Consider the following 8,898-nt stretch of genomic DNA (forward strand, 5'->3'; position numbering starts at 1 on the left):
TATAAGGCTCGGCTTGTTGCTAAGGGTTATTGACAAGTTCAAGGGTATGACTACGATGAGACCTTCTCACCCGTAGCAAAGCTGAAGTCAGTCCGAATCATGTTAGCAATTGCCGCATTCTATGATTATGAAATATGGCAAATGGACGTCAAAACGGCATTCCTTAACGGCTACCCTAAGGAAGAATTGTATATGATGCAGCTAGAAAGTTTTGTCGATCCTAAGAATGCTAACAAGGTATGCAAGCTCCAGCGCTCCATCTATGGGCTGGTGCAAGTATCTTGGAGTTGGAATATTCGCTTTGATGAAATGATCAAAGCGTTTGGGTTTATGCAGACTTATGGAGAAGCCTGCGTTTACAAGAAAGTGAGTGGGAGCTCTGTAGCATTTCTCATATTATGTGTGGATGACATACTATTGATGGGAAATGATATAGAACTTTTGGAAAGCATAAAGGCCTACTTGAATAAATGTTTTTAAATGAAGGACCTTGGAGAAGCTACTTACATATTAGGCATCAAGATCTATATAGATCGAGACGCCTCATAGGTCTTTTGAAAAGCACATACCTTGATAAGATACTGAAGAAGTTCAATATGGATCAGTCCAAGAAGGGGTTCTTGCCTGTATTGCAAGGTGTGAAATTGAGCTCGGCTCAAAGACCGACCACGGCAGAAGATAGAGAAAATATGAGTGTCATCCCCTATGCCTCAGCCATAGGGTCTATTATGTATGCCATGTTGTGTACCAGACCTGATGTAAACCTTGCGGTAAGTTTGGTGGGAAGGTACCAAAGTAATCCCGGCATGGAACACTTGACAGCGTCAAGAATATCCTGAAGTACCTGAAAAGGACTAAGGATATGTTTCTCATTTATGGAGGTGACGAAGAGCTCGTCGTAAAGGGTTATGTCGATGCTAGCTTCGACACAGATCTGGATGACTCCAAGTCACAAACCAGATACGTATATATTTTGAATGGTGGGGCAGTAAGCTGGTGCAGTTGCAAGCAAAGCGTCGTGGCGGGATCTACATGTGAAGCGGAGTACATGGCAGACTCGGAGGCAGCACATGAAGCAATCTGGATGAAGGAGTTCATTACCGACCTAGGAGTTATTCCCAATGCGTCGGGCCCGATAACTCTCTTCTGTGACAACACTCGAGCTATTTCCCTTGCCAAGGAGCCCAGGTTTCACAAGAAGACCAGACACATCAAGCGTCGCTTCAAATCCATTCGTGAAAATGTTCAAGATGGAGACATGGATATTTGTAAAGTGCACACGGATCTGAATGTCGCACATCCGTTGACTAAACCTCTTCCATGAGCAAAACATGATCAACACCAGAACTCTATGGGTGTTCAATTCATCACAATGTAACTAGATTATTGACTCTAGTGCAAGTGGGAGACTGTTGGAAATATGCCCTAGAGGCAATAATAAAATGGCTACTATTATATTTCCTTGTTCATGATAATTGTCTATCATTCATGCTATAATTGTATTGACCGGAAACCGTAATACATGTGTGAATACATAGACCACAACATGTCCCTAGTAAGCCTCTAGTTGACTAGCTCGTTGATCAAAAGATGGTCATGGTTTCCTGACTATGGACATTGGATGTCATTGATAACGGGATCACATCATTAGGAGAATGATGTGATGGACAAGACCCAATCCTAAGCATAGCACAAGATCGTGTAGTTCGTTTGCTAAAGCTTTTCTAATGTCAAGTATCATTTCCTTAGACCATGAGATCGTGCAACTCCCGGATACCGTAGGAATGATTTGGGTGTACCAAACATCACAACGTAACTGGGTAGCTATAAAGGTGCACTATAGGTATCTCCAAAAGTGTCTGTTGAGTTGGCACGAATCGAGACTGGGATTTGTCACTCCGTATGACGGAGAGGTATCTCTGGGCCCACTCGGTAATGCATCATCATAATGAGCTCAATGTGACTAAGTAGTTGGTCATGGGATCATGCATTACGGAACGAGTAAAGTGACTTGCCAGTAACGAGATTGAACGAGGTATTGGGATATCGGCGATCGAATCTCAGGCAAGTAACGTACCGATTGACAAAGGGAATATTATACGGGATTACTTGAATCCTGACATCGTGGTTCATCCGATGAGATCATCGTGGAACATGTGGGAGCCAACATGGGTATCCAGATCCCGCTATTGGTTATTGGCCGGAGAGCTATCTCAGTCATGTGTGCATGATTCCCGAACCCGTAGGGTCTACACACTTAAGGTTCGATGATGCTAGGGTTATAAGGAAGATTTGTATGTGATTACCGAATGTTGTTCGGAGTCCCAGATGAGATCCCGAACGTCAGGAGTAGTTCTGGAATGGTCCGGAGGTGAAGATTTATATATGGGAAGTCATCATACGGTCATCGAAAATATTCGGGGGTATACCGGTATTGTACCGGGACCACCAGAGGGGTTCCGGGGGTCCACCGGGAGGGTCCACCTGCCCCGGAGGGCCTTATAGGCTTTAGGTGGAAGGAACCAGCCCCTAAGTGGGTTGTGCGCCATCCCCCCTAGGGCCCATGCGCCTAGGGTTGGGGGACCCTAAAGGGGGTGCCCCCCTTGCTTGGGGGGCAAGCCCCCTCCCCCTTGGCCGCCGCCCCCCCTCTAGATCTCATCTAGAGGGGACGGCCCCCTTCCCCCTTCTCCCTATAAATAGAGGGGTGGAGGGAGGGCTGTAACACCACATCCAAGGCGCAGCCCTTCCCTCCCCAACACCTTTCCTCCTCCGCGTGAGCTTGCCGAAGCCCTGCCGGAGAACTGCCACTCCATCACCACCACGTCGTCGTGCTGCTGCTAGAGCCATCTTCCTCAACCTCTCCCTCCTCCTTGCTGGATCAAGGTGCAGGAGACGTCACCGAGCTGCACGTGTGTTGAACGTGGAGGTGTTGTTGTTCGGCGCTTAGATCGGAATCCACCGCGATCTGAATCGCTACGAGTACGACTCCTTCATCCGCGTTCTTGTAACGCTTCCGACTCGTGATCTTCAAGGGTATGAAGACGCGCTCCCCTCTCTCTTGTTGCTAGTTACTCCATAGATTGATCTTGGTGATGCGTAGAATTTTTTTAATTTCTGCAACGATCCCCAACAGCAGTTACATTGAATTTACTTCAGACCTTTGCTAAAGTTGGGCGGGCCTAGAGAGCACCCGTGAGAGACCCCTGTGAAATTCGGGCAGGCCCGGAGAGCACCCGTGAGATTTATGGTGGCGGTTGGCTGTTTAGGGTATCACCCAGGAGGTGGTGGTAGCTCCGGACTTGTCTCGACAGCCATCAGTTCTTTTAATAATGCACTAACAGGTTTCGATATTCGTTTCGAGTTGGCCATTGGCCTATACGCACCACCACGTGGGAACAGTTATGGGCACTCGGCGTCATATGTTTCTTCCGTAAGCTCTGTCAGACTTCTGGTTCAGCATTGTGGCACGGTCGGATTGTGAGGTGGCGCTGCTATTCACCATGTGCACAACGACCCGTAGTGCAACATACGATGGGCCCAAGACCCCCGAGCGCTTAGGATTTAGACCGGCAGGGACCTCTATGTGGAGCCTAGGTAGGACTACGATGTGTGATCTTCTGAGGTCGGGCATGACCCAGGAAAGTGTGTTCGGCCAAAGTAATTAAGCATGTTGGGTAATATGGTGCACCCCTGTAGGGAAGTAATCTAGTCGAATAGTCGTGTCCACGGTAACGGATGCTCGGAGTTGTACCCTGATCTATTACAACTAGAAATGGATACTTGAGACATGAGATGGATATGATGGCTCCGGTATTGCTTTCGCACAGGGAGTCGAGAAAGGATCTATGGGCATTGATGCTACAACATGTTTGTTAATCATAAATTGCTATTATGTACTCTTTTGAATGCTGCAAGATGCTTGAAGATTCTAGTCTTTGATAGGCTAGGCCTTCCCCTCTATTCTGGCATTCCGTGGTTTAGTCCATAGATACATCCCTTCCTTTGATACCAATGCATACTTAGAATAGATCTGATGCTTGCGAGTACTTTGGATGAGTACTCATTGTTGCTTTGCTACCTCTTTTCCCCTATACCTAGTTACTGCGATCAGATGGTGGAGTCCAGGAGCCAGATGCCTCCCCTGTCGACTACTACTACCCCGAGGGTGCCTACTACTACTACGTGGAGACCACCGATGACCAGGAGTAGTTAGGAGGTCCCAGGCAGGAGGCCTTGCCTTTTCGATTGTTGTTGCTTTTGTGTTTGCCTTCTTAAGGCAGTCTTGTTTAACTTATGTCTGTACTCAAATATTGTTGTTTCCGCTGATCCTTCTGTATCAAGCTTATGTATTCGAGCCCTCGAGACCCCCTGGCTTGTAATATAAAGCTTGTATTATTTAATTTGTGTCTAGAGTTGTGTTGTGATATCTTCCCGTGAGTCCCTAATCTTGATCGTACACATTTGAGTGTATGATTAGTGTACGATTGAATCGGGGGCGTCATAAGTTGGTATCAGAGCCGACTGCCTGTAGGAACCCTCTTTCCAACTCCTTGGCCGAAGTTGAGTCTAGTCTTTGAAAAATTGTTTTACATACATGGTTGTGTGGCTTACGGGCCCATGTCACCAAATGGGTGGTATTAGGGTCTTTTACTCCTCATCTATACTTTGGGACTCTGATCTCTCTTCTATTCGGGTTAAATGATTTTGCTAACTCTAACATTAGGATCTCGTGATCACATCCACTCGAAGATGTGTATTATGCCCTTCTTGAATTGTGGGTCAGGATCTGCTTCACAGTGTTCACGGGCCACATGATCCTTTTATTGAGGGCACCCTGCATCGTCACTTGCAGATTCCTCGCTCCAGTGGTTTCTCCAACGCTGATGTAGCCTTGCTATGTCCCGCTGTTGTAGCCCTCCATCATGTGTGTGCGTGCCGCCTAGTATTGTTCGGGAACATTGCAGAAAATAAAAAATTTCTACGCTTTCACCAAGATCAATCTATGAGTTCATCTAGCAATGAGAGAGAGGAGTGCATCTACATACCCTTGTAGATCGCGAGCGGAAGCGTTCAAGAGAACGGGGTTGAGGGAGTCGTACTCGTCATGATCCAAATCACCGGAGATCCTAGCGTCGAACGGACGGCACCTCCATGTTCAACACACGTACGGTTGAGGAAGACGTCTCCTCCTTCTTGATCCAGCAAGGGGGAAGGAGAGGTTGATGAAGATCCAGCAGCATGACGGCGTGGTGGTGGATGCAGCAGCGATCTCGGCAGGGCTTCGCCAAGCTTCTGCGAGAGGGAGAGGTGTAGCAAGGGGAGAGGGAGGCACCAAGAGCCTGGCTGTGGCTTCCCTCCCTCCCCCCCCCCCTCTTTATATAGGCGACCTAGGGGGCGCCGGCCCTAGGAGATGGGATCTCCAAGGGGGGGGGCAGGGGGGAAATTTGCCCCCAAGCCAGGTGGAGGTGCCCCCACCCCTAGGGTTTCCCAACCCTAGGCACAGGGCCAAGGGGGGCGCACCATCCCACCAGGGGCTGGTTCCCCTCCCACTTCAGCCCATGGGGCCTTCCGGGATAGGTGGCCCCACCCGATGGACCCCCGGGACCCTTCCGATGGTCCCGGTACAATACCGGTGACCCCCGAAACTTTCCCGATGGTCGAAACCTGACTTCCTATATATAATTCTTTACCTCCGGACCATTCCAAAACTCCTTGTGACGTCCGGGATCTCATCCGGGACCCCGAAAAACTTTCGGTTTACTGCATACTCATATCTCTACAACCCTAGTGTCATTGAACCTTAAGTGTGTAGACCCTACGGGTTCGGGAGACACGCAGACATGACTGAGACGCCTCTCCGGTCAATAACCATCAGTAGGATCTGGATACCCATGTTGGCTCCCACATGCTCCTCGATGATCTCGTCGGATGAACCACGATGTCGAGGATTCAATCAATCCCTTATACAATTCCCTTTGTCAATCGGTACGTTACATGCCCGAGATTCGATCGTCGGTATCCCAATACCTCGTTTAATCTCGTTACCGACAAGTCACTTTACTCGTACCGTAATGCATGATCCCGTGACCAGATACTTGGTCACATTGAGCTCATTATGATGATGCATTACCGAGTGGGCCTAGAGATACCTCTCCGTCATACAGAGTGACAAATCCCTGTCTCGATTCGTGCCAACCCAACAGACACTTTTGGAGATACCCGTAGTGCACCTTTATAGTCACCCAGTTACGTTGTGACGTTTGGCACACCCAAAGCACTCCTACGGTATCCGGTAGTTGCACAATCTCATGGTCTAAGGAAATGATACTTGACATTTGGAAAAGCTTCTAGCTAAACGAACTACACGATCTTTGAGCTATGCTTAGGATTGGGTCTTGTCCATCACATCATTCTCCTAATGATGTGATCCCGTTATTAATGACATCCAATGCCCATAGTCGGGAAACCATGACTATCTGTTGATCAACGAGCTAGTCAACTAGAGGCTCACTAGGGACATGTTGTGGTCTATGTATTCACACGTGTATTACGATTTCCGGATAACACAATTATAGCATGAATAACAGACAATTATCATGAACAAAGAGATATAATAACCATTTTATTAATGCCTCTAGGGCATATTTCCAACAGTCTCCCACTTGCACTAGAGTTCAATAATCTAGTTACATTGTGATGAATCGAACACCCATGGAATTCTGGTGTTGATCATGTTTTGCTCTAGGGAGAGGTTTAGTCAACGGATCTGCTACATTCAGGTTCGTATGTACTTTACAAATATCTATGTCTCCATCTTGAACATTTTCACGAATGGAGTTGAAGCGACGCTTGATGTGCCTGGTCTTCTTGTGAAACCTGGGCTCCTTGGCAAGTGCAATGGCTCCAGTGTTGTCACAGAAGAGTTTCATCGGCCCCGACGCATTGGGTATGACTCCTAGGTCGGTGATGAACTCCTTCACCCAGATTGCTTCATGCGCTGCCTCCGAGGCTTCCATGTACTCTGCTTCACATGTAGATCCTGCCACGACACTTTGCTTGCAACTGCACCAGCTTACTGCCCCACCATTCAAAATATACACGTATCCGGTTTGTGACTTAGAGTCATCCAGATCTGTGTCGAAGCTAGCGTCGACGTAACCCTTTACGACGAGCTCTTCGTCACCTCCAAAAACGAGAAACATATCCTTAGTCCTCTTCAGGTACTTCAGGATATTCTTGACCGCTGTACAGTGTTCCTTGCCGGGATTACTTTGGTACTTTCCTACCAAACTTACGGCAAGGCTTACATCAGGTCTGGTACACAACATGGCATACATAATAGACCCTATGGCTGAGGCATAGGGGATGACACTCATCTCTTCTATATCTTCTGCCGTGGTCGGGCATTGAGCTGAGCTCAATTTCACACCTTGCAACACAGGCAAGAACCCCTTCTTAGACTGATCCATATTGAACTTCTTCAATATCTTATCAAGGTATGTGCTTTGTGAAAGACCTATGAGGCGTCTCGATCTATCCCTATAGATCTTGATGCCTAGTATGTAAGCAGCTTTTCCAAGGTCCTTCATTGAAAAACACTTATTCAAGTAGGCCTTAATGTCGTCCAAAAGTTCTATATCATTTCCCATCAAAAGTATGTCATCTACATATAATATGAGAAATGCTACAGAGCTCCCACTCACTTTCTTGTAAACGCAGGCTTCTCCATAGTTCTGCATAAACCCAAATGCTTTGATCATCTCATCAAAGCGAATGTTCCAACTCCGAGATGCTTGCACCAGCATATAAATGGATCGCTGGAGTTTGCACACCTTGTTAGCATTCTCAGGGTCGACAAAACCTTCCGGCTGCATCATATACAGTTCTTCCTTAAGATGGCCGTTAAGGAATGTCGTTTTGACGTCCATTTGCCATATCTCATAATCATAGTATGTGGCAATTGCTAACATGATTCGGACGGACTTCAGCTTCGCTACGGGAGAGAATGTCTCATCGTAGTCAACCCCTTGAACTTGTCGATAAACCTTAGCGACAAGTCAAGCTTTATAGATGGTAACATTACCATCCGCGTCCGTCTTCTTCTTAAAGATCCATTTGTTTTCTATCGCTTGCCGATCATCGGGAAAGTCTTTCAAAGTCCATACTTCGTTTTCATACATGGATCCTATCTCGGATTGCATGGCTTCAAGCCATTTGTTGGAATCTGGGCCCGCCATCGCTTCTTCATAGTTTGAAGGTTCACCGTTGTCTAACAACATGATTTCCAGGACAGGGTTGCCATACCACTCTGGTGTGGAACGTGTCCTCATGGACCTACGAAGTTCAGTAGTAACTTGATCCGAAGTACCTTGATCATCATCATTAACTTCCTCTTCAGTTGGTGCTGGCACCACAGGAACATCTTCCTGAGCTGCGCTACTCACCGGTTCAAGAGGTAGTACTTCATCAAGTTCCACTTTCGTCCCACCTATTTCTCTCGAGAGAAACTCTTTCTCTAGAAAGGACCCGTTCTTGGCAACAAAGATCTTGCCTTCGGATCTGAGGTAGAAGGTATACCAAATGGTTTCCTTAGGGTATCCTATGAAGACGTATTTTTCTGACTTGGGTTCGAGCTTTTCAGGTTGAAGTTTCTTGACATAAGCATCGCATCCCCAAACTTTTAGAAACGACAGCTTAGGTTTCTTCCCAAACCATAATTCATACGGTGTCGTCTCAACGGATTTAGACGGTGCCCTATTTAAAGTGAACGTAGCTGTCTCTAGAGCGTATCCCCAAAAAGATAGCGGTAAATCGATAAGAGACATCATAGATCGCACCATATCCAATAAAGTGCGATTACAACGTTCGGACACACCGTTACGCTGAGGTGTTCCAGGC

This window comes from Triticum dicoccoides, chromosome 1B (genome assembly GCF_002162155.2).
Source record: "Triticum dicoccoides isolate Atlit2015 ecotype Zavitan chromosome 1B, WEW_v2.0, whole genome shotgun sequence".
Taxonomy (NCBI): Eukaryota; Viridiplantae; Streptophyta; class Magnoliopsida; order Poales; family Poaceae; genus Triticum; species Triticum dicoccoides.